Raw genomic sequence first — 25,362 nt, 5'->3', positions numbered from 1 at the left:
AATTGGCATCTGTCTCCAGATTCCCCATATTGACATGAGTCATTCAGAGCTGATAAAAACATTAGGTCTAGTCATAACTTGCCCCAGTAAAGGTTCACAGTAGCTTCAAGAGACTATCTCAGTCTCCGTCATTTTTCTGAGCTGAGGCTGTCAGTTTGACAGTTGGGGTTTTCTGCACATTATCTGTTTTACTGGCTTGCTAGCTGGTGAGCAGCTTGGGGTGAAATCTTTGTCTTGCTCAAGTTGCTGGATGCTTTACTAGTGACCTCAATGCCCCCCCCCCCCCCCCCAGCCCCCATATGCTGTTGAATTAACATATATTTCAAATAGAGATCAAATTTGTAAACACTGTCAGGGTGGCCATAACTGCTTTAGGCTGTCGGGTGTTGGAGATGATTGACGATGTTGTTACTGGCCCTTACAGGAGATGAGCAGAAGTGGATGGGCCTCGGTCCCTAAAATTGCTGCTCCCTCATATTGCTACCTGTTTACTGCAAAAGACAGAAGCCTCCTTTCAACCATTCTGCTTCATGTTTTAGCCTCTCTCCTGCTGCCAAGAATATTTTAACTCTGCGTCAAGAGAAAATGAATTCATGCCTTCAGGATTTGTACTCCTTGCTCTGTGCTATATGATAGCAACCCAGTGAGATGCACAAGTGGAAACTGCATTAATGATTGATAAAAGCTGAGAGCTGTTTAAATTTTTTTCCTGTTTAATGACTATCAATAATTTAATGCATTTACTGTATGTTTTTAAGAAGTAACACCCATATTGCAGGCTTGGGTTTAATAGGCTAAATGATTCAAGCTTCAAAAAATACAGATTTCCGACATGAAGTGTATCCTCTTTTTAATTAAGAACAAGACAGAAAAATATGAAATCAGGCGTGTAAGATGGAGATAGTTCTTGTGAAACATGTTTCTGCATGCCCCCTCTCCACTCCCCTTACCCTTTGGGCTGTTGTCACGTCAGCACATGGCCCACTGATGGTGGCATGCAGGAGCCCATGCTACCACCCTAGCAGGGAGCCCTGGGAAGGTGCTGCTCTCCAGGATGTGGCCATGCACTTAACTTTCCTGTCCCTTATGTCCTAGGTCCCAAGTCTCACAACAGCACTGTTATTTTAGCTGGTTTGTCAGCATCCCGTCATCTAAGTCACTTGGGGAAGGTTGAGGAGCATGGCTTTTGGAGAAGGAATTGCTTCCTTCAAGATCTAGCTTAAAAGGGAGAAATAAATGTTTTGAAAAATTATTCTCCCTCTGTTTCTTGGTAAGGGATCAAATTTTGAAAGTGATGGGCACCTTCCATTATGCTTGGGTGCGTTGGGTTTGGTCCTCAAGGCTTTGCATATAAAATATAGGATATAAAAATTCTACTTCTGGTACGTATACACCTTTTTTGGTGGTTAAGAGAAAATTAAATATTTTTTTCATTATTGGTGGTTGTTGCAGTTAGACTGGTAAGTAAATGTCATGCATAGGTTGGTTTGTTTTAATAAGCATCTTATCTAAATGCATGCATATGAATAGTGCTTCTGTAACCTTAGGTTTTCACACAGACAAATGTCATTTTGGGAAGAGCTGTTTTCAGGATCCAAAGAAAGCAGATGGGGAAATACAGATAAGTGTAACATTTAAGTTGCAGAAAAGAATTGTGTAAAAACCTCTCAATAAAGATACAGAAATATAATACATTTGGCATTTGAATTAAAGGTAGTTCAAATTAATAAAAATTATGCTTCTTGTTTAGGAGCCTATATTTCATGTAAATAAAGCACAGAGTCTTATATTTAAAGATCTATTGATGGGTAGATCCCATGAGTTCACTAAGACCTGGGCAAATCAAAGGAAAATTTATTTAGGAGATCTGTGTTTTGATTCACTCTTAAAATGTTTTCATCCTTTGTCTGTGCTTCTGCAACAATATTTTGATAACTTTTTCTTGGCTATTTGTAATAGATACTTGAGAAGAGCTTCCTGTCTTTGTGCAGAGACAGTTCTGGGAAAACAGTATTTATGTTTGAAGAAGCTTGTTTCTTCACAAATACCTCCAGTACAGGTGTTTATGGTATAAGTGCTTACCCTGTTCTGTGTGTACAGATACATACACATGCACGCACACATATATGCATGGATAATAAGGATATGCTTTTAATTCATATTAAATTAAATGAGAATTTACTAAATTCTAGCTTGTTCTGTTTATGTTGCTGTAGGAAAGCACTGTGTTGTATGCAAGTTTCATTTCATACTGACTCTGTCCCTGCTGTAGATATTAGAAAATAGGTTGGAGAAGTAACCTCTGCTGCAGGGGGAGGTGAGGTTCCTGCCTTCAAAACACAGGGTTTAGGGTCCTGCCCTGAGAGTTAAGAGCGAGTGCCCAAAATACCTGGGAGGTGCCACTGTCATTAGTGGCAGAGACTACAGGCTAATATATTTTAGTAAGGTATGTGAGAGATACTTCTGGTGCTGTTCTAAGAAACATTTTAACTACAGGTTGTACAAGAATATATATGGAAAAAGGTGTGGTTTTTTTTCCCCCAGTTTCATCACGATGGTTAGGAGTAGGTATTTTAATCTTTTTTTTCTTAACTTGCTTGTTTGTTTTTTTACAATGTGAAATTGAGATTACTACTTCTCTCAATAGATACTAATGGAATAGTTATTTTATTACCTCTCCTAGATCAAAAGGTTGAAAAATAAAGAAAATATTTTTTACTGTGATAGAAACTTGGCCTATTTCGATTAGTGCACAGTGAGTGTGCATATAATTCACCTGAAGAAAAGTAGCCATTTGTTAAACGTAGATTGAAGAACCTTGGGAACACTTTTTTTTTTTCTTTTTTTTTTTTTTTTTTGCCCCTGTAAACTGTGTGATGTCATGATGATGTATTTCCTCCCCTTTTAAACCCTGCTTTGCCTTATGTTATGAACATGGTTTGAGGAGGGGGCTGTTACATATAGCAGCACTCTCATCTAATTCCTTTCTCTAGTTCCTGGCGTAATGGAAGTAATAAGCATTATAGATCAAGAAGAATCCAATAAACTAGAAAATTTCCTAGGTTGGTTGTGTATAATGGAGGCTCCCTTTAACAGAGGAGTTCCCCAAAAGGCTGATGGGAGCTCCTGGTAGCAGTCAGACAGGATAAGGTGAGCAAGCTCTTTGCCAGTTTTGCGGTGCAGACTGGAAGTCAGGGGAGTTACTTTCCCAAAACTCTTTATTTGCTGAATTTAAAAAGTCTCTGGGTCAATTAAATTAAGAACTAGATCCTGGCAAACGTCATGCAGGATCTTTGTGTTTAACTGTGGGAAGTGGGTTAGGTTTGGGTAACACCTGGAAAAAACCCACTGTATTTTCATTGTGCAGCAGGAGGAATAAATCTGGCACTGATCATTTAGAAAAAGGTTAATTTTTAGTCAAGATCACATTTCAGAATCCCTGGTCCAGGTTTCAATCTTCAGCTCAGGTACTGTCCAGAAACAGCATGCATAGTGTGAGATTTAATGAAACCCCAGCTCTAGCTGGTGGAATTGAGGATTATTTTTATTAAGCTTGATATAGGAAAGCAACTCGGCTAAATCCACTGCAGAAGTTGACTCACACACCATCTGAGGGTGTTTGTCTTAACATATGCCTCTTCATTTATCTAATGTTGATGTCAATGATTTGTTGGGTTTCGATACAGTGTTTCCCAGTTTTCTGTTTGTTTCCTTCCTGTAATGGCTGTATATCCAAAACATTTTGACATTTTTCTTATACAAATTATCTCTGGCCCTGCCAGAAATTTAGTCAAGTCTTTTGGTATTGTAAGTCATTTCACTAGGTTTCTCTGCTTAGAGTTTTACTTTTGGGTAATGCATTATTTCACTTAATTTTTTTTATTTTTTTTCCCCCCTTGCCTGAGGATTTGCAAACAGAGCAATCTCACCTTCTCTGGGGCAAGTAATGCTGAGTCAAAGCTAAATCACTAAGTGGCACTTGGGACAGATTTCTGTCCTGAGAATGTTGTTAAAAAACTTTCATATTTTGCACTTTGCCACCTCTTGATTTTATGTTTGATTAAAAATATGCTTCCTCCAACTCTTGTACGTCTGCTTTAAATTATTTCTTCTACCAGTAAGAGGATGGAAGTGTAAAATTTTTGAGCACTTGAAATGTAACCAGTGTATCAATTCTTAGCAGACTTTACCTGGCATGCATGGGGGGGGTGGGGTGTCTTAGCAGGGAGAAAAATGCTGTCTAAAGCATCCATTTGATTTAATGAAAAATGAAAATGAAAAGCAAATTATACCATTTGATTTAGGGATACAAACCCAGTGTGTGGTTGGGGGGCAGACAATCTCCGCCCCCCCCCCTTGTATTTTGCAACCTGCTCTGTGCTGGGCTGCTCAGTATGTATTGATTAGCACTTAGCCTCAGGATGTACACATGTCAGGAGCAATTCACTGAGGGTCATTTCTTTTCCTGACCCCACAATGAGGGCTGTAGCACTCTTTAAATTAAAAAGTATAACAATTTGAGTACTCCAGGTGTTGGCTTAAGTTGCTTGGCATTAATTAGTATAAGAGGGCTGAAATCTAACAAAGCAGAAATGCGACTGAGGGGTGTAAGATAGCGAGGCAGTGGAATTAAACAGTGTGGGAAGGTTTCCCTTTAGGGAGGAGGTTGGGGAAGCAGGTTTTTGAGCAGGTATGGTTTTGTGTCAGGATCCATTCTTTCGCATTGTCAGGTGGTTACGTTCACCCATAAATAGGCCTAGCATAAGGCAGAAAAGGCTTTCAATCACTCGTTAGTGTACTCTCCTTAGCGCACATTTTCTGTGTGTCATCTTCTGTGATCTTTATTTAGTTTTTCATTGTTTATTTACACTGCCACTGTTACTTCATGAATTCTTTAAATCATTGCCTATCTAGAGGGGAATCTGGATAGAATTATTCTTGCAGCTTTAAGTCTTGCTGACAGGAAGAGAGGAGAAGAGAGCTTTTGTTCCCTAGAGAAATGCAGGAACTGTGGCCATTTAGAATTGGACAGACATGGTTGGCTTGGAGGGAGGTGCTGTGATGGGAGTGCTGCCTTTTATTTTGTTTCCTATCTGTTGGGGCTCCTTGTATAAAATCTCTTTCAGGAGAATAGGATCCATATGTGGTTGCATGCTGTTAGCAGATGGGATAATTATCTTTTTGAGGGATGAGAGAGGTGTGTGGGGAAATGTAAGGTAGCATAGACCTTTTTCCTTATTTTAAGAACTTGCGCTCAGATTTTCCATGGGACAAAAAAGGGTAGAGTTTTCTGTATGTATATAAGCCAACAGAATGTGACAGAGAACAGACTGGACGTGTTTCCCTTTGCTCATTCCCCATGGAAAACCTTGATTGCCGTTTCCTCAAATACGTTAATGTCTTGCATGCACCCTTTAAAATAATTTTCCACTTGATTTTCCTGCCTTTCATCAAAGGCAGGTACTGGAGGCAGGGAGGGGCCCATTAAATCTGGGTGTCTGTAAGCCTTTAAATTCACGTTAGGAGTAGGGCGCAGAGAGAGAGAGAGATATGGTCTGAGGTGAGGGATTATGGTTTTATGGGAGTGAAGCTGAATTTCTAAGTGGTATCTTGTTATGGGTTTGTGTGGCGCGGGTTGTTTTTTTTTGTTACCGGCTGGGCTTAAACCACAACATACCTTTAGTCATGAAAAGGCTTTTTGGTTCCCTTTCCCTTCATTCTGATCCTTAATATTTTTTTTCTCTTATTGTTACTGAAAGATGCAATATAGCCGGAATAGGTCATCTTAAGAAAATAGATTGTCTTAAGAAAAAGAGTAGTTGTCTTAGAAATAGAAGTTATGATTAGTTGCATATACCTCATAATTCTAGGTATGATCCTTGCAGGGAAGAGTACATAGGCACTTAAATGTCAGTATATACCTGTATGTTCAGTATGCATGTTGGAATTTGCCTTATGCCAACTATTTTGATAGTAAATGTGGTTCATTTGAATTTTTACAGAAGTGGGTGTGAGCTTGACTGAAGCATATTTACTTAATAGAATGAGTGCTAAAGTATATTTTTGAATGGGACTTTATCCCATTCTAGTGTGAGACTTTATCCCATTCTGACATGAATCCATCTTTGTTTTTCTTAGTAGTAGGTGACTTAACCTTCATATTCCATATTTTGATAAGGTGATGATAGATGGAGAAAATACAGGACACCAAGTTGGTATTTTGGAACTGGAGGAGAGGCACAGTAGCCCTTCCAAGGGGTTGTTGTTACCTGTAGCCTCTTCAAAAAGCATGAAAGCTAATACTTGTTTCTTTCTTTTTTTCTTCTTTTTTTCGGCTCCATAGGAAATACCGTTGTGCTGAGGAAGGAAACGGCTCCCTGCTCTTTCTTTCTTTTTTTTTTCTTTCTTTTTTTTTTTTTTTTTTCTCTCTTTCCCTCTCCTTTCTTCTTGCCTGAATTAGAAGCTCCAGGAATGTGCTAATTGGCAGCGGCCTCTTCAGAAAGGTAAGAGGTAATTGTTATCTGCTTTTTGAGGTGTCTTGCCTGCTCAGCTCCTTCTGGAAAGGAGGGTGATGTTAGAAGAAGCTTGTCTACATAGAGTTTAGACAAGTCTTCTGGTTAATGTGGATTGCCCTTCTAACAGTGTGATGCAAACAGAAGCTTTGTGTACCTCTCCCTTTACTTCTATGTGCAGGATACAGTCCCTTGGAAAAAACTAGAAGATGAGATATATTTTTAAATGCTTGCAGAGAAAAAAATTATGTAACTGTTGTATTGCAGACTAATTAACTAAATCTTTGTATGAGTATCAGTTTAGATGAAAAGACAATAGTTAGGTCTGGAGAAGCCAAATTGAAGAATCGTGTCTCAAAAAGTGCTGCTTTTATTATTGTCATACATGTACATCTAATCAGATAAATACAGATTTTTGGTTGTTTTGTTGCTGGTTTTTGTTCATTTGTTTGTTTGTTTTTAAACATGATTGTCTTCTCTGGGGTTCTTCATGGTTTCATGGCTGCTTGTACCACTGACAGATAAGACAGGAATCAGCTGGAACCCCAGCTGTAGCTCTGGGTAGTGTGTTTTATGAAGAGTTGATAACAGGTGGCAATTCTTCACCTCCAGACTTCTTTTAGTTTTGGGCAGAAGTGCAAAATATGGTAGGTGAGAGTTCAAATGCAGCAGTGCCTTTTTTGTAATACTTCTAAGCAATTAAATTTTGTAGTTATCTGGTGATGTGATCCACATGTAATCCGTGTCCGTCTTTCCACTTCAAGACATTCAATTTATGTGTCAGAATGTATAAAGTACAAAAAATTAGTGCTGTGATTCATAGAGCATCCTGAGTTGCGTGAGTAGACTCAAGTCAGTTGCTAGACAAATTGGATATATATTTTAGTACCAAAACTGAATGTTTAGATTTGTATTTACTTAGGAACTGGCTGCAGTGCTTTGAGATGTCATTTCCCATTCCATCTTTGTGATAGATGTTAATGCTTCTTGTAGTGGAGGCAATATCTTCTGTCTAGACCTCAGCCATTCCAGTTCACAGTTGATGTCTTAACTTAAACCAGCTCTGAGAAGGGGTTTATGCTGACTTGCTAGGCTCTGAATTGGGGAGGCCAATGCATGATATAAATTTTTTCTGCCAGATTTGCTCTGTGGTTCTAACCTTTGTGAAGGTTTTGGGAAGACAGTGCGATGCAATAATGTCTTAAATTGCCCCAGTGAGATTTGTCAGAGTTCATTTGTCAGACCCCTCAGACTGACTAAGTACACTAACTTATCAAGGATAAGCTGCAGACAGGTAATGTGCCTTGGGATGTTCTCTTTCTCATTCTCTATCTCATTCTTGGTGGTGCAGAGGCAAGCTAGGTCTTTATTGAACGGCTGCTACTAGCTGCCTGGCTACCTTCTGCAATAAAGCTAATGACCTAATGGGCAAATGTTTCTTGGAAACCTTCAGCTGAGGCAGAGACAGGGAGAAACATACAGACCAGCTAAAGGGTTCTCGAGGAGTTTGCAGTTTCCCCAGGGCTCCTTGTATGTAATTACCTGTCTATCTCTTTGTCTCCTATCTTTTAATGCAGGAGGAGTGTCAGACTCCAGGCCGCTAATCTTTGTTACTATGGAAAGCCTGGTTACACTCCTCTTCTTGCACTTCAAAAATGGCAATCGCTGGTCCCCAGCTGGTTCCCTGAATCTAACTTAAAAATGGATGATAGCTTTTCTCCTTGGTGCCAGACTAAATAATGCAGCTGCCTGTGCTGTTGCAGGCAGGCATTGCCTCTGCCACTGACACTCTGGCTTGCTGAGAGGAGCCTGCAGAAGCTGCCTTGTGGCATCTGAACCTGTTTTCTCCCAGACAAGTGAAGGCTCTGTAGAATTCCTTTGAAACGCAGAATTTTGGGGCACACTGAGACGTGGGAGGCTTGGCTGAGCTGCAGGTGTGGAGGAAAGTTGCTATTAAGATTCATACCTCCAGCCGAGTTTTTGTACAGTTTCTGAATGCCTTCAATCTCCCTGGGTTGGGGGCTGAGGGAAGCACAAGCTTTGCAAGCTGTTTTGCAGGATCGTGGGCATCAGTTGTTATTGTCTCCCTCCCAGCACGCATCTTACACAGTGATGTGCAGTGGAGCCCAGTGCCTCTGCTTGATTCATAGGGTCAACCGAAACGCTGTGCCCAGCCCACTGCCATTTCCCTCTGGCTGAATGCGTCCATTTGTCCCTCTCACAGAGCACTGGAAATTTGGAGGGGACTCCTTCCTTGCCTGCTGCTCCCCTCCTCCTTCCCCTGAATGTGCTTCCTGAGTTGCAACATGTGAGATGGATCGTCCCTCCAAAGCCGTGGTTTGGGAACGGCTCCAGCACAAACACCTTGTCTCTGTGTGCTCCTTTTTGTCCTCGTGAGGAGAGGGAAACTGTCCCCGTGTTGGACAGGGTCACTTTCCAGCTGCTGCAGCAACTTGCGTGCCCAGGAAATGTATGTTGCTAAACTTCTTTATGGTACCTTTGTAAAACATGCTTGAACTGTCTGCAAACGTGTGGTATTTAAGCAGCAGAGTCTGTATCATCAAATGCAACCACGCAGACTGTATTCCTTGGGGTGAAAAGCTTCAGAGATGAGGCTGGATGTGATAGTGAAATTTGAGAACCAATGAACAGGGAAATTCTTGCCCATGTGTTGGACTAGGGCAGGTTCAGGAAAGGTGGAGGATGGGAAACATATACCCCTTCCCAGATTGGAAAAGTTGAAGGGGGACAGAGGGAAGAGGCAGAGCAGGGACAAGGCCCACAGTTTGCTGGGTTTTGTTCGCTGCCTTTAATGCTGTGCTTTCCTCCCCCATTTCCTCTAACTAAATTTGGGCAAAGATAATTTTCTATATTTTTTGTCCCTGGAAAAAGCAACCATACTTCTGTTCAGATTGTTTCAGAAGTTGTATTTCTTATCAGTGCATCTAGAATGATGATTTTGCACTGATTTTTTTGAAAGCACTTTTATTTCCGTCATTATTTCCCCCTGTTTTCTCCCCTCTCTTATTTGTATCGACCTGAACCATCTCCAAAGAAAAGGTGATACTGCTGCTAGCGAACATTTCAGGTGGGTGACACTGTATATGTTAAGCAGCACGTCTGTAATAACTTGCCTGTCAGTGGGAAGCTTACCCTGTTTGTATTTCTCTTTTCATGTATAAATGAAGTCCATAGCTCTTGAGCATTTGTAGAGCATTTCAACAAGGGTGTTTGTTTCAAGTCTTGGATTTTTTTTCCTCTTGAGTCCTTTGAGATAAGTTTTGGGTTAGGATTTCTCATTCAGTGACTGTATTCAGTAAAATGAAGTGTCTGTCAAAGCTATATTGCACCGTATGAGAAGATGACAGGTTCTTCCAGAGACTTCAGTTTGCAAAGCCTTAACAGTCTCCCAGTTTAAATTAGGACTTTACCACTGCTTAAGGCCTTTAAGTACTTAATTAACTTTATAATGAGCCTGTACTCTCTTGTTTTTTAATGAAACCTTTGATTTTTTCTGATTTTCATTTCATGAAGGTTACGGGTTTTAGTTTTTTATTCTGATATGGACAAGATTTAAATCTCAAAAACTATTGGAGAATAAAAACAATTTCCATTCTAGCAGTGCATTGTTCAGGTCATTTGTACATTTAGAATCTGTTTACTATGTAACGTGTTAAAAAAAAAAATAAATCAGAAAGCTGGATGCTTATATTGTACCTCCAAAAAGATGGTCTTAAACACCTTTGACAGTTTTAAATACACAGAAAGTGGAGAGTTCGGAGCTGAAATTAACTTGGTCTTAATTTTTCTTAGACCTTGTATATGAAAGAAGCAGAGTAAAAAATCTGGCATGTCTAGGCACAAGAAGCTAGGTTAGAAAGATAGTAAGAGCTGTGATTTAGAATGTACTTATACTTTCAGTTGTCTGGGTCAGCTCTTTTCTGAGGGCAGACCCACAGGCCCCACGAAGTAAATAAGCAAAGAGGGTTGCAGGGGAGAGGTGGTGAAAAGGCTGCAAGGGCTTGCCTCAAGGCATCTGCATCTGTGTGGAGGGCGAGAAGGTACTGTCTTCCCCGTCCCCTCTGCAGTGGAGTGTAGCTATGGCAATTACCATTTGTTGTCACTGGGTAAAACCCTTCAGTTCTTTAGTGTTAGCAGAGCTAGCTCTGGGTCGCTTGGCTTTCCTCCAGTTTCAGCAGTTATGATCTGCCTGCCTCAGTTGTCCTTAATGCAGTGGAGTCTTTGGTACTCCTCACGGTCATCATGTTTGAGGTAGATGTGCAGACCTACCTCTGAAGATAAAACTGAGTTTACTTATTTAGAAGCAAGTGCTACATGGAGTGGTGTGTTCCCTTGTGCTGGGGCCTCCTTTCCTCCTCTGACACCCGCTGACGAACTGCAGTTGGGTCATTGGTCGACTGCTCTTTGCATTCACTCCCAGGGGTTGAAGGGATGCTTCTGGAGGCCAGATCTCTGCCCACCATCACCCCTGGTGTGTAAGTAATTGCCCTGAGCATGGAGGTGGCTTCTTACGCGCTCTGGAGCTTTGCAAGCCTGCTAGAAGGAGCTCTGGCTTGAGTGACGTTCAGTGGCTGCTGCAGAGCACTGGGAGTACAAACGGACAGTCTGCAGGGAGGAGTTTTTGGAAAGAGCCTGTGGTGCTAATCCATGATTAGTAGCTGAGAGGAACAAAGTGTAACGCATGGGTGTTAGTGTAGGTGGCAGGTTTTGGTATTTTGCTTTTGCTTATATTACCTGTTAGTCCCTCAAAAAGAAAGCTGGAAGGCCCAAATAAGATTTGAATGCTGTTGTTGAGGTTAGCAATGGAAAAAGACATGGTTTGTTGCCTGATTTCCTTACAAGCAATGACTGTCCTCTTCTGGTAGGGAACAACCCGTCTGGGTGCATACTGCTCCATCCTTCAGCTATGCAAAGATGCCTGTGAATTCCTTTTATGTTTCAACAATTTGCTCATTCAAAAATAATTAATAACAAAAACCAAACCAGCAGAATTTTTCTTCCCTAAAACAAGTATTTTGAAGTGTGAACCCAAAAATCATGAGTTGATGTTTCAAAACCACATTTCCTAGTTTTGTTTGTCTCTTTTCTACTGTGCCTGGTGTACGCATGGTTTAAGGTCTAGAAAATGTGGTACTGCCTGGGGCTTTGGGAGGACTGGGTGCTACTTACTTACAGCTCAGGTGGTGGTGGTGGGGATTGTTCATGGTGGTTCATCCCTTTTGGGCTTACCCCATGGGAATACTCCTGTTCAATTAGCCCAGGCATTATGGTAGAGAGCTGCACTAATGTCTTGTTAGCTGCAGGACAGAAGATATTTGATCCTGCAGGAAGCCTTGTGTTAGGAACAAATTTTGTCTAGAAAATTATGTACCGATTTGAACTGGCTAGGTCAATTTATACTGGGAAGTGCTTTGTAACGTATAGTCTGAAACATTTTTGATCTGGTGCTGATGGTCTTAAAAGCCAGATGAAGTGCATCGGTGACTCATGGTCACTTACTGCCCTGCTGTGTGATGTAAACCAGATCTTCCTTTGGTGCCTTCCCACATACAGCCTTGTCTGGCTGGACCTTGAATTTCAGGCTTGTTCTTATAGTCTAGGGTTCATAACCTAAACACACTCTTCTCTTGAAAGAGACCTCTTAAATTGCTTGTAACATAAATACAAACTCTCTAGTCACTTTGGTAATATCCTACCTATGGCTTACCTTGATTGAACAGAAATTTAGACCTAAATGTTAGGATGACCCAGGAACTTTCATTTCCCCTTCCTGTCACCATCTTCTCCTCCACTCCTCCTTCAGACTATGAATTTGTTACAGTTAGGCCTAATGATCTTTCTGTCCTCTCTCTGGGTATTGTTGCAAAAGAATGGATGCTTAACTTTTCAAGGAGGATAAAGGAAGAAAAAGGGAAGGTGGGTGGGTTGGTGGTTTTGGTTTTTTTTTTTAACTTCCCAAGCACCTTTGGGTATTTGTGGCATTCAAAAAAATCAATTGAATAGAGGTGAACATTGGGTATGTGAAGCAAAGCACTGTTTGCCAGCAAAATGAGCAGCTATGATATATTTCAGTCTTCGGATGCTTGGCTAAAGAATGGTAACATACGTTTTTTGCTGTTAGAAATTGAGATTTTGGCGGTAATATCCAACTGTGAAATCTGTAGGCATATACTGTAGCAGAAGCTGTCTTTATTCATATACAGCACATGGTATTTGGCTTGGAAGAAAGTTCTTAGCTCTCTAAGAAAAGTCAGGTTTTTAGATGGAACTGACTGCTGTTTGTGCTTCCTATTTAAAATTATTTTATTGTGGAAAGACAAATGAGTTTTATGTATTAATGGTACTGTTGTTTTCCCCCAGTTCCCTGCAACACAGTGTATTTCCCTGGCTCGCTCTTCTTTCCATGCTGTTTCTTTCCAAGCTTGTGATCATAATTACAGTGAGAAGTAGATGATACCCATCTGTATATTCCAGCAGGGAAATTGAGCCTTGGATGAGTTTTGGACTGTGGGACCTTTCCTTCCTCACCTCTCTCTATAAAAGCGTTTGTGGTATGCTCAAAAGGTACTGGGGGTGTCAATGCAAATGGCCTAATAAGACACTGTTGGTACAGGGAGAATGGAGAATAAAAGGGAAAGGATGGAAGTATGCAAGTGGTAGTTCACCGGTGTCACATTAATAGAATCCTCAAATCAAGTGCTCATTCATTTTAACCAGAGGTTAATTAGTCAGAGTGAGTAGATCAAATGATAAGCTGCTTTTAATGAAGTGAAGCAGCTTTATTAGCAGTAAGCAAAACGCAAAATATTTGGTCTCTGGCATATGTGGTTTTCACGGGGACTGGTTTGCCACCAGCTTTGGAGCGCACTAGCCTTTTTCTTGCTACACTCTGCAGCCAGTGCGCACTCTGTTTCAGCGTGTGGCCAATTCAGAATGCAGGAGATGGAATCAAATCGGAAGCAGGTGTAACATTTTAAACAGAAGAAATGTTCCTTACAGATCTTTCTCTACGCCAGAGACTAGCATTTGCCAACTTTCATACTTGGGATGCTATTATTTTCCTTTGGAGATAGCAGGCTTTATGCTTACACAGCAAGCAAGCAAACAAAAAACCCTGTGTGGATTTACAGGAGAGTGAAGCTGTTTGAAAGGCAGCAATACAATACTGCCTGGTAACTGGTAACATAGCCTGAAAACAATGAGTAGTTGTCTACCAATTTGCAACTTAGGAACAGAAATGCAACAGGGAGGTGCTACTCGGTATATGTTTAGGTGGAAGGCCAAAGCCAGCATGTCACTGGCCATTAAACTGGAGCAGACTTGCTTACTCTTGTTCAAATGATCTTCTGCCCTCAGCAGTGCATCTATGCCGTTGCGGTGTTCCCCAGTGCCTCTCTTGAAAAGCTGTAGAAGCCATCAGATGTGCTACGATGTACACGGCAATGCAGGGCTATAATAGGAAATAACTAAAAAGTCATAGTCGAAGTGAATGACAAAAAGAACGCACGTGTACGAAGAGGGAAGCTTTGTGGAATGATGAAATCACTTACTCTGGGCTAAATTAAATTTATGTAAACGTCTACATTTTGGCTTGAAATTAACTTCACTTATGACTATGTGTAAAGATCCTTTCTGAAGTAAACTCAAATTAGCAATTTGTTCATAAAAGCCACCTTACAGCAGACTACTTACAAACTAGTGATGTGAGAAGGTTACTGTAGTTCTGTGAACTGGAGAAGCTGAGCTGGTAGATGAACGTGATTTGAGGATAGGATGCTGGCAAGTAAATTGTCTTCCCCCCACCAGCCTTTCCTTAAAAAAGACTGTGCTTCCCGCGGCCATTCAAGTGTAAATCCCTTTGCAACAAAGGGGAGGCTGGCAGCTCCGCAGGTTCAAGAGTATAAGTGATCTCGCTTGCTTCAGTTGAAAGGTTGAATCCCTGAAATGGAGAACCTGCTATAGAGGGAAACTCTCAAAAGGCTGGTGAGAATGGCAGGGAGGGGGGAAAGCTGTTGAGATCCTTGGAAGCACACGGGCAATTTTTGTCTTTACCATAAAATGCCCTAGAGACGAGCTTGCAAAGGGAAAGCTGCTGTTCAGGTGAGGTTGCAATCACCAGCTCTAGGAGCTGAATTTTACTCGCTGTCCCCTTTAGGAGCACAGCATGCTGCTCTACTTGCCAGCACTGTATGTGGTGCCAATATTTTGTCTACAGTATGCATTGAGTCCCTCTTAGTTTTCCTGTTTGTTTTTTTCTTTCTAACAACTTTGTGTTGCGAGTCTCAAAGCTTCAGAATTGTAACTTCTGGGTATGAAAAACAGAGTACGAAATCTTGGACTCTGTCTTTATACTGAAAGGATGAGGTTAATCTAGCACCTTCTAAAAACCTTGTAAATATTTGACTGGCTACTCCGCAACACAGCTGAACTGGTTGAGTTAATGCTTAATGTGAGAGCGGTCCTGAAATGCGTGGCTTAGGGATGGGCCGGGGGTCAGGGGGTGAGCAGTAGTTCCTGGTGAGGGCATCCGTGCTCCCTGCTACCCCCGTCCTGCAGGGCGGCCACCCCCCAGGTCTGCAGGCAGGAGGAGGTGTGAGATAGCTGTGTCCACTGCAGGCAGAGTCAGCGGAGTGTGTTCAGGTGGAAGTGGAATTGGTTTGGGCTGTCCCGCCTGACTTTCTTTGCCTTGATGCTTTTGCTGGTCTAGCAACAGTATGGTAATCTCTGATTTTCAAGTGACGGTGAGCATTGAAGGCTCTGATCTGAGGCTCTCTACAACTACATCTGGATTTGGAAGAAGGCTTTTATGCATATATCAGAATGGCACCACTAGGTGGTTGTTAGTAACTGGTCCCTGGGGAGGAGCAGCCTAGAGATCAGCGACAAATCTGGACCTAAGTGTAAGAAATTGTAGGTTCTGATACCTGTCGTACCTTGATGATTTAAAAATATCCCCTTCTTCTGTCGCTGCAGTGTTTTGAATGAAATGCTTTCTAGTGTTGGAAAGTTAGCACAAAGATTACATGGGAAAATGTTTGCAGCTTTATGAGAAAGTTGAATTAAAATCTACTTGTTTAATGTGAACTAATCATGCAAGACAGCTTTTGCTTTTCTGATGTAAAGAGTGCTCATTTATAACATTGTACCACCTCAGTCTTTCCAAGTGGTAAGAGCCTTAAATGTCAGTGGAAATGGGAGAAGATCCTTTCAGAGAAACTCAGTATCATAATAGAGCTGAAGCATCACTTAAAAATAAGTACATTTTTTTTTTAACTAGCTACTGATTGTTTAGGTGTAATGACTGTACCATAGAGTACTTAAGCCCAATGCTGCTGTTGGTTGAGGATCCTAGCAATCTACTAGTCTGATTTAGAGACAAGCATAGCATAATCCAGTAATTGCATAAAGAAGTAGCACTGCTGTACCTGCTGCTCCAATAGATGGAAATGAGCAAAACTTTGATTATTGAAAAAATAACTTGTTACATGGCATTATAATACTATAGCCCTTTCTATAGCTGTGGGGTTTTTTAACTATTACTTTAAAAAAAAAAAATCCATTTGTTAATTTCTGGCAATAGTTTAGTAAGGACTATACTTAGAGTATTTACTCAATCTAGACAGCTACAGAGGCTCTAAAAATACCGTCAACCATTTTCCAGAGGAACTGCTTGCCAGTATTGGCATTGGTAAATTCAGAAAGGAAGAAAAAAACCCTTTTAGATGGAAGAACAAAGTGCATGTAGCTGTCTCCAGAGCAAATACAATGGATGATGAATGTATCTGAATGGTGTAATTGAGAGTGATGGTATCTCGTCATGTGACATTGTGCTGGTTTTTGGTGACTGCTTGAATTTTTTTGGCTCTTGGGGTTCCCTCAGTGTCTCAGTCAAGGCCTGGCATAGAAGACTGTAAACATCTGTGGTTAGGACTCAAATTTAAGTTGTTTGATACAGTCTTACAGAAGTCCCCAAATTCTTGGTTGGAAAGAAATGAAAATAGTTGCATATGGTGCTTGCAGAATCCAGTTTTGATTATTCCCCCCTCTCACTTAGTATAAGGAATCTGAAAAAGGGCATTTTCTTTCAGACATCAGTGGTCCCCATACACTTAGTGGACCTTAATTAACTGTAGCTACTTTATACCTCATAGCAATAACTTGTTAGCAAGTATCTTTTAATTATTTGTGAAATTACTTTAATTTGAGTTAGTGTAACACCTGCCTAATAACAGATTTCCAAGAAGTAAGTCTTTGCATATGGTTAGTATTTCAGATATAAATTCAAAACTGAAGATTGCTACTGGAACAGTAGTGATGATGTGCAGCTGAATTTGGTGTTTCATCTTGATTTCGAAACCATTCCTCACTCACAATGTGTATGGTTTTGGTTTGGGTTTTTTTACATGCTGAGAAGTTACTTTATATACCCATTTACAGAGAGTGTGGTAGTCTCCATTTTCTTGTCGATAGACAAGAAAGTATCTGTGGCAATTTTGGAAATAAAATATTATTGTATTTTGGCTTATTTGACCAAAATGTCTTGGGAGAAAATAAGTGTTCAAGGAAGCACTTGTGTTGGAAAACGTCTGCTTGACCTTGCATCCTAGAAAGGAGGTTTGCCTTCAAACTGGGGACTCCCTTGGGGAAAGCTCAGTACATTTGACTCCCATGCTCCTAATCCAAACAAGCCATAATGGAAGACACTAGAGATTATAAAGTTTGAGAAAATGGTGTTTTGTCCTGATGCTATGTGACCTGTGATCAGAGCACTTCAAACATAAGTGCTAGTGGGCATACACCTTTGTGGGCACTGAGCATAGTCCCAACTGGCAGGTGTTAGTTTAGGTCCTTTTATAGCAGGACACGGTCCTGGAAAAGAATATCAATCTTTACAACCTATTATCAGATGGGGAATTGAGATCTAGGCAGTGGTTCTTCTGAAGGACTGCAGCTTATCATGAGCTCAACCTGGACACAAGCAAAATCTAGCATTTGCTTCCTGAAAGTGTTCAGCAGATGCCACTGTAAAATGAAAGAGTCTGTTGGGCCACTACAAATGTCAACCCTATATTTCTAGCTGAACACATGGATGCACAGAAAAGCAAAGTTATTTCCCTGCAGTCCCCCGGCAAGTAAATGACATAGCTGGGAATAGAGCGGAGATTTCCTGATGTCCATTCCTCTCTTATAATTACCAAAGAGCGCTTTCTTCTTCTTCATTGTAAACATGAATCAAGCCAAATGGCATGCACAATTACCCTTTTTTCCAGCAAAGCTGAGGGGGGAAGAGGGAAGGAGGAGGGGACCTGAGCAATGAAGGGGGAGGGGAAAGTCATTCAGGGACAACTGTACCTGCTGGGGGCACAATTTAATAACCACACGGAGTGGAAGGAGCAGCCTGTGCTGCAGATGCATTGTTATCTGCAGAGTCCCCGATCTGGGAGACTGCTGCAAAAGGTTTAATGCAAATCTGAGACCTCTGCCATTGTGTGAGACAGATTAGGGCTCATTTGCATTCTTTCTCCTATAATAATTACCTAGCAAGGAGTGCCTGTTACCATTAGCTTCATTCTGTTTGCCTGTGATAACGCCATCAGCAATCTCTTCTCCACGGATTACGGACACTGTGAGGAAGGGCAGTGGGCCAAAAAAAATAAAATAATAAAAAAAAAGAAATCTGTTGGAGAGAGTAGTAGAAAAATGTGAATGCTGAAAAATTAAAATGCAGATAATTAGTAATAACCATTAAATACAGCTGGAGAAATACTGCGAGCTCAAGAGTAAAAGTCAATATTAATCCATAATATTGATGAGGTGTATGGTTTCAAATATCAGTTTAGAAAAGCCAGCACAGGATTTTAACTGAGATTTATCTATAGCGCTTCAGTAGTTTTGTTCTTTTTTCAGAATTGGCTCAGATTGTTCTAAAATTAGCACAACTAGAGATCAGGGTTATCGAGATGTAAATGTTAACAGTCTAAAAATTATGGGATGCGTCAGAATTTCAGGTAAAATTCCGCAAACTTAGTGCAACTTTGGGTCCTGGAACTCAAGGAAAGCAGTTTCCCTGGCTTACAAATAAAGACAGATACATGGGGGTTTTTTTCTGTGGCTTTTTGTTTGTTTTATTAAGATGGGAGGAGTTAAACAGGAGAAAAGGAATGCAACTAAACTGTGGAAGAGCGTGGGTGCTAAAAATCAGCTATTCCCTCTGCACACTAATTGCATATAGAAAGAATATGAAATCCTTGTGACCAACAGTTGCTGTTCTTGTCATTTGCTCTCCTTCCTTTGGTTTTTGCCCTTTGCGTCCTGCCAAAGAAGCCGCTGGGGTCGTTCCACGAGAGGCAGAGAGCCCTGAGGTCCCCTGTCCAGCTATGGTTCCTTGTGGCAGCCCAGCTCGTAGCAGCCAGGCTCCTGTCTCGAAGTCGCAGCCTGGAGCCTGGACTGCAGCAGCGGATTGCAGCTGCTGGGGATAGAGCTGATGACCCATTTTGGGGCCTTGTTGTGTGTGACACCATGGAAGGTCCTCTTTGGATCCTGCTAGCGCAGGATCGAGGGGGGACTCCGTTTGGAAGAAGAAAACATGCCCGATACTCCATACGCACATCAACATCAGGGAGGGAGCAGCGTGTGCCTGGGCAGCCTCCGTTTTGGTTCAAATCCCCCCTGCCAGTATTTTTACAGTGAGGTAATTCCATCTTTCACGGTGGTGGGGTGGGGAAGCAGGAAGCCAGATCAAAGCAATCCTGGCTTTAATCTGCGAGCAGCCATCTTAAATGTATTTAAATATATGTAAACTTATTCCTGATCTGGAGCAGGCTACCAAACTGATGAGTCACATAGTTGTGCGGTTTTGGGTGTTTTTGTTTTTGAAAGTGATTTTTGCGGTCATGCTACCATATTCACCTTGTCATCAATGTGGAAGCAGCAGAATGCCAGGGATGCTTCTTGAAAAGTTGGTCGTGGCTCTGTGGGGGGAGAGTGGTGTGGGGCTGCGAGGGGTTGCGTTGGTGAGCTGTTGGGCAGCTAATGAACTACCAGGAGGAAGCTTGGGTTACTGTGGCTGGCACCATTTCTGCCTGTTACGGATTTGGGAGGGTACTGTGTTGCCTGTAAAACTTGACACAACTCTGAAGAGTTTAGAGTTCCTCGTGTGTGAGCATACTTAGTATACCAAGTTTTCTGGTGTTTTCCTCTCTGTATTGGATTTACATTTTACAAACTAAGGTCTGTTCTCTGCACCCTGCCACCCTCCTGCTTCTGCATCACAATAGGAATACCTTGTTTCTCAATGAGAAAACAAGGGATAGTTATTTCTCTGTGAAATCTAAACAGTTGAAATACAAAGCTAGGAAGGTTCCTTACATTATATGCAGTTATTCTGCCCATCTTTTCTGGCAATGGGCTCCATATAATAAATGTGTTGAATAATAGGAAAATATTCAAGGATGAGCAAGGTTGATGTTTCGTATGTACTTGGACCTTTCCCAGCTAGGGGTGGATTGCAAATGGAGGTACAGGTCTGCAAACAAGTAGCCAGCCTGGCCTTTTGTGAAATCAGTTTTGCATGCTTTTTTTGTTTGTTTGTTTATTTGAGGATTTTCTATAGCTGTGGTAGCAAGAAGAGACATTTGGCAACACTTAAAAATGTCAAGATATATGGATAGGGCTAAGCGCTCCCTTCAATGATATGACTAGATATTTAGTGTTAACCAGAAGTTATATTGCTCTAAATGATTAGAGGGAATGACAGGGAACTGAAAGTGTTGACATATTTCTTAAGTCTGATTTTTTTTTTCCCCTTTTTGTTTTGCCCACTATAATAATGATAGAGATCACAAACATGACAGGTACATAAACATAAAGAGCAATGAAATTTCAAAAAAAAATGTTTGAAAGCACGCATTTCGTAAAGAAAACAGGTACTTGTAATTCTAAGTACAAACTGAAGGATACCAGTATGTTTTATTTAAAAGCAGCAGCTTAAATCTTTTGTTCATCTTGAGACCTTTTTCTAGGAAGAGGAAATACAATTTGGTGCATGGCTAGTTCTATATAAATCATTTACAAGTTGAGCCATCATTACATAGGAATAAAACTGCAGTTGATATAATTGGAAAGGTCTAATGTGTATAGTGTGTGGAGAAGGACAGGGAAGTTTTGAAGTGCTATCATGGAAAATAATGATTATGTACCTCTAAGTGTAAGCTAAAACAGATCAACATATTTTACTGTGTGAATAATTCGTGATAATAATTAAAAAATCTGACTACTTAAGAGATGCTGCAGTATGATATGTGAAGCTGTATGTTTATATATAAAATTTGGAACTTAAAAAATGATGTAAAGATAACATAGCTTCTTATGAGGCTTGTATTATTCTTGCAAATTATTTTTCTCCATATGGCCCTCCTTTAATAATTAATTTTCTATAGTCACCATATGTATTTTCAATCTTTTATTTTGATTCCGTAGTGATGCATTCCAACTCATTTGTATGCTAAACAGTATTTAGCTTTTTTTTCTGTCTTTCTTTAACCCACCATCTGCATGGGTATGTTACTGATACCGAGGCCTCCATAATCTGGGAGAAGTGCATCAGAAATTAGTTCTCAAATCCCCTTCCTTCTTTACAGTTGAACTGGGCTTTGGAGCCCTTTGTTCAAGATGCCCATAAAGGCACGTGAACAGATGTGGTTTTGCTGGAGGAAGTGTCACCATATTCAGCTTGCTATCCTCTCAAGTGAAGAGGTGCCAAAAGCTTTTGCGCTGTGTGAGCTCAACGGCGCCCAGACTGCCGTTGCTCATCCTTCCTAATTGGAGGCAGTGGCCAGTCACACCCAGGACCAAGGAGGCGTTCGTTTGCTCAGGCTACATGTGCTGAGCTATACAAGCTGCTCTGAGTTGTTTTTCAGTATGGCTGCATTTAGATGTAAATTTAAGCTTACCTTATCATTTTGGTGAAATGCATGTCATGTGCTCTACCCCTTAACAGAAGTTCAGATACCTGTTTGGAGGAAGGTGAACGTTGCTGGGCAGATAAGCCGCTCTAGGAAACGGACATCCCAACTTGGTAACATACTGTATCTGAGACCGGCACATTCCAAAAAAAAGAAAAAAGAAAAAAAAAAAAAGAGAGAGAGAGAGAAAAGTAGAGGGGCTTATTTGTGCCACACACTGCTTTAGCAAACAAAAGACCCACAGATTTTCAGTATGTTAAGCTGTCCATCAGATGTAAATGAATCAAAGGAACAGTTGTCTATTCTTTGGTATCATTAGGCTGTCTGTGACCAATTGTCAGGTAATCTTTCCTGTTGTAACAGAGTCCAGATGTGAACCACTTTATAGAAAATGCAAGAGAAGTTACTTTTCTAAATCACCAGTAGCAAGGCCACACAGATCTCAGATGTACTTTCATACCTCACCATGTCTCCTTCCTCTCTCTTCAGCCAGTTTAATAGCATTAGGGTACTAGCTGAAAAACTGGCTTTGTTCACTTTTACCTAACAAAAAGGTTTCACAAGCTTTACACAATATGGCATAGGGATATTTTTCCTAAATACTGAAACAAAATGTGCACACAGAGAGCATAGATATCCACAAAAGCATACTTAAACATATGCTTATAAAGTAATGTGGATACCTAAACTTATATAAGCGTAACCATACACCCACACAACTTACAAGACTAGACTTATTTTCAGCTGCCTTATTATCAAAATTACAATTTATGTAACGCAAATAATATGAGTTAAAGGAATTTATTAAGCAGAATTTCAGAATTGTTTTAACTCTCCTGTTTCTGTAGAAAGTTTCCGTCTTGGTAACTGCAATGATAACTCTTTTGGGGTGGGGTGGGGGGTGTGTGTAAAAATATTTTATGAAAAGGGCTGAAACTTGGAAGCATTACAGAAAGCTATGTTTTAACATTTATTGGAAAGCTAATTGCAAAGTATTTCTTTTAGAGCCAGTCTATTATAATGCTGGTAGCAGTAATCTACAAAGCAAATTATGAAGAGAAACAAAGGATTTGCATGCTGTTGTCCAGTGATACCCAAACTAGCATTGAGTGACAGAATCTGGGTACCCAAAATAAAGCAGCACAGTGTTGTAGGTGCAGGGCTCAGTCAGAGGTAATCGGCTTTCCTGAGTTAAAAAAAAAAAAAAAAGGTCCGTTTCTGGGTGGAGCACCATGCAGATATACCTAAAGACTGCAAACATTAATCTCTTTATGTGGTTTTGTGAACTTGGGTTTGTTTCTTAATTTGTGTACAGCTCTGTTAGGCAAAAACATGGTGTTGCCGCAGAGAGCGCGCACGTGGGCGTACATGTTCTTGGCTCAGCCTCCTTGAGGAGGACTGACACGCAGGAGCTGGGACTTGCGGGATGTTTGTATGTGTTTGAGTGATACAGACAAGTCCTCATCTTCTTTGGACTAACTGCGATAGTAGATTTTTAAAAAATTTTTTATTTCTCCCCCTGCTCAGACCTAACGAAGGGTTTTGTATTCAATCCTTGTGACTGGAGTGTGGCTTTGGTCAAAGATCACGATCTTAAACTGTGAAATTTGAGTGGGTTACAACTCCTGCTGAATAAAGTATGCCAACTTCCCGTGTTCCAGCAGTGCGAAGTTAGCTGGGTATTCGAGTAGAAAGGAGTTCGCCATTATAAAAGCAAGCAATCTGGGGAGAATGAGGAAGCCGAGCACAAGCCTTCGAGCACAGCTTGTGTACATATTTGTTGAAAGCTAATTGGCAACGCAGTCGCCTTTCAAAGTTGTTCTTTCACCTATCAGTAGAGCACAACTCTGGTACTTAATGTACTGTAGATTACGTAAACGCTACCCTGAAATATTTGTACAGGCAATTAACTCTTGTTTTTACACTACTTTGAGCTACAAATGGAATCCTGCTGTAGAGCTTGGAATATTTATGTTATGAGATATATTCCATAATTAGATTAAATAATACTTTCATCAAACTGGCTAGCATTAAGATCAGAAAAACGGGATTGTCAGCTCCTCACAGGATAACCAGTCTTTTAAAATTCAGTATCCAAGAAATACAGATGCTGTTTTTGTACCACATTGTGGAGGACAAACGGTATTTACAAGAATTATATCTGGAACAAATGTATCTGCTCGTGGTTATTATATTTGAAGACTATAAATGCTTGTAACGGTAACACTAGTCTGCATTTTGTGTGCCAAAATGTGGTTACTAATGAAGTTACTTAAGGCATGCGTACAGTGTGGCATTACTGTTACCAGAATGACATCCTCATCTAATGTGGTGTGGATGACTCTAAGGATACTTACATAGATGCGTATTTATTTTTCTCCTTCTTGCTTTTTTCAAACTTAGCTTACAAACATTTTGTCCCTGATGAAATTCAGTCACAGCTCTATGATTTGAGCTGAATAGTAAATCTATTAAAATGTAACCAATTGGTAACAACAGTCTTAAAGCCAGTCCTCCATCCTCTAGAGTTTATTCACAAGCACTTGACCTAATACAACCATGAATTCGAATAAAATGTTAATAGATTTTATTGCAATTTGTAGCATGACTTGCTGCCATGATAATAAAACAACATTTATAACATCAATGGCTGCAGCACTCTGGTGCTCATCAAACTGCTTTGTGCCTGTGTTTAACAGAAGTGTAGATAATATGTTCCCTAGTGGAGTGGCGGGGGACCGGTTAAATGAGTTCGGCGGTATTTTACATAAAATCAAACAGGCTAAAAGAGGTAGAAAATAAAACTAATTCAATCAAAATCCTTCATACCTTTCATAAATCAAGACATCGCAGCTAGATTAATTTGTAGTTGATTAAAAAATAGTTTCTTCCGAAAGAGGAAAGTGTAATATATTGTACAGTAGTGCAAAGGTGTTAATGCTGATATCAAAAGACACACTGGATTTATATTGACGCCATTTTTTTGCAGATGAGAAAAGCTAGACTTGACTGGCATTTCCATTATGAAGGCAGCAGCCCACTTGCAGATTTTGGATTTGTTCTCTTAAATGGTCCAAATCAATTGCTTCTGTAGTCAGATATCTGTCTGTTTTCTCTTGCATTTCTTTTCCCTTCCCCTAATAAGGTCTCCTAGATGGAGAATTCTTTAATTATAAATGCAGGAAATTTCAAGCAATTTACCTGAGACTTGTCTTTTCTCAGTCTTTTGTAGATTGTTGTAATAGATTTTACTTCCCCAGTTCCCTAGCAAAATGTCCTTGACACAGGGAATCACATTTTGGCCTGTTCCTATATCCTTTCATTTACTTAAGAGTTCTTCCAGCTTTATCCAGCTCTTGCAGGCATGGAGACCAGTTATTTGGAGGGAAAGGGTAGGTATGTGAACTGGTTTTTTAAATGCCTGATGTCATATACAACCACTCTTCCTATGTGAGAGAAGGTGCTAATGGTAAATATGGATGAAAACAGAAGACTGTTGCAATTACTGATGATTTTCAGTAGTGTCTACAAGTTTCTCTTGGATTCCTTCAAAGTACCCTGTGGCTATAGGAAATTAAGGATGTTTGAAGCATTACCTTCTTGCCAGATGAAAAGAGACAGGAGCAGTTATAATGCCTCCATCCAGTCACTGTCTTCTTTCGGGGGCTATATTTGTTCATCAAAGTAATGCTAGAAAAAATTAGAAATAAATCACCTTAAGAAACAATTTTGATTTGATGCTTCTCTGCTTTGGAAATTTAAAACTAGTACTTAGTGTAAAAGTGAATAGACAGAGGGATTTCTGTTTAATTGGCAGGACAAGATTTTGGAGGTAGAGGGGTTTTAATTAGGTCAGTTGGTGTAGT

At 40.5% G+C, this 25,362-nt stretch overlaps 1 protein-coding gene across 11 annotated transcripts in view; it reads left to right on the top strand.

Moving 5' to 3' along the window:
- ZMIZ1 (zinc finger MIZ-type containing 1) overlaps positions 1-25,362 on the top strand; it is a 362,912-nt gene that overhangs the window by 45,187 nt on the left and 292,363 nt on the right. For all 11 annotated transcript variants that reach the window (XR_007507221.1, XM_049809830.1, XM_049809846.1 and 8 more), the window contains exon 2: positions 6,344-6,503. The gene's annotated coding sequence lies outside the window, so the exon portion shown is untranslated. The remainder of the gene's footprint in view (positions 1-6,343; positions 6,504-25,362) is intronic.

The sequence above is a fragment of the Accipiter gentilis genome, chromosome 9 (genome assembly GCF_929443795.1).
Source record: "Accipiter gentilis chromosome 9, bAccGen1.1, whole genome shotgun sequence".
Classification (NCBI taxonomy): Eukaryota; Metazoa; Chordata; class Aves; order Accipitriformes; family Accipitridae; genus Astur; species Astur gentilis.
Note: the sequence above shows the minus strand (reverse complement) of the source record. Positions and strands in the feature narration are given on the sequence as shown.